The sequence below is a fragment of the Chelonoidis abingdonii genome, chromosome 4, assembly GCF_003597395.2.
Source record: "Chelonoidis abingdonii isolate Lonesome George chromosome 4, CheloAbing_2.0, whole genome shotgun sequence".
In the NCBI taxonomy this organism is placed as follows: domain Eukaryota; kingdom Metazoa; phylum Chordata; order Testudines; family Testudinidae; genus Chelonoidis; species Chelonoidis abingdonii.
Window position 1 is genome coordinate 1807707 of NC_133772.1, and position 879 is coordinate 1808585.

Here is an 879-nt window from a genome sequence, read left to right on the forward strand (position 1 = left end):
CCACAGCGCAAAACCATTGCAACCACCCTCCTACCCACACAGGAGAAGTAGAGCGATCAGGGGCACAGTCAAGCCGTGAGGAAATGGACCAGAGGACTGTGGCAGGGCTGCAGTCGGGAGTGAGGGGCACCGCAGTACTGGGGGGCAGGGCGGCTGGCAGGGCTGCTGGTCGGATGTGGGGGCACCGGCAGGGCGGGGGGCAGGGCTAAGCAGGGCTGCGGGTCGGGATGAGGGGACTGGCAGAGCTGGGGGACAGGGGGGCTGGCTGGCAGGGTGTGGGTGGGATGAGGGGCACGGCAGAGCTGGGACAAGGGCTGGGCTGGCAGGGGCTGCAGTCGAGAGTTAGGGGCACTGTAGCAAGCTGGGGGGGCCAGGGTGGACTGGCAGGGCTTGCGGGTCGGAGTGAGGGGCATCCGGCAGGGCTGGGGTGGGCAGGACTGGGCTGGTAGGTGCGGGTTCGGGAGTGAGGGCACTCGGCACAGCTGGGGGGGCCCAGGGCTGGACTGGCAGGGGCTGCCAGTCGGAGTGAGGGGCACCAGAACAGCTGGGGCGGGGGGGTAAAATGAAATGGACTTTCCCAGCTGTACCAAACACGTGGAGACCAGGGCTGATTGCATCCGGCTGCCCTTGCCAAAGGCAGTCTGCCTTTGTGGCCATTACCGATACACGCAGCAGAGTTCTGGACCCCCCGCCCTGCCTGTCCTCCAACAGAGGGGATTCACTGGAGTGACAGCCCCCCCCCAGGCCGTGGTTACGCAGGGAATCCCTCCTGGCTTGTTCTGCCCCCGTCCCGTGGGAGCGATTCCCCCCGTTCCTGCCACGTCGCTGGGGTGGGAGAGGTTTGGGTGCGGCCCGCCGCCCCCGAACAAGAGTTAGGCA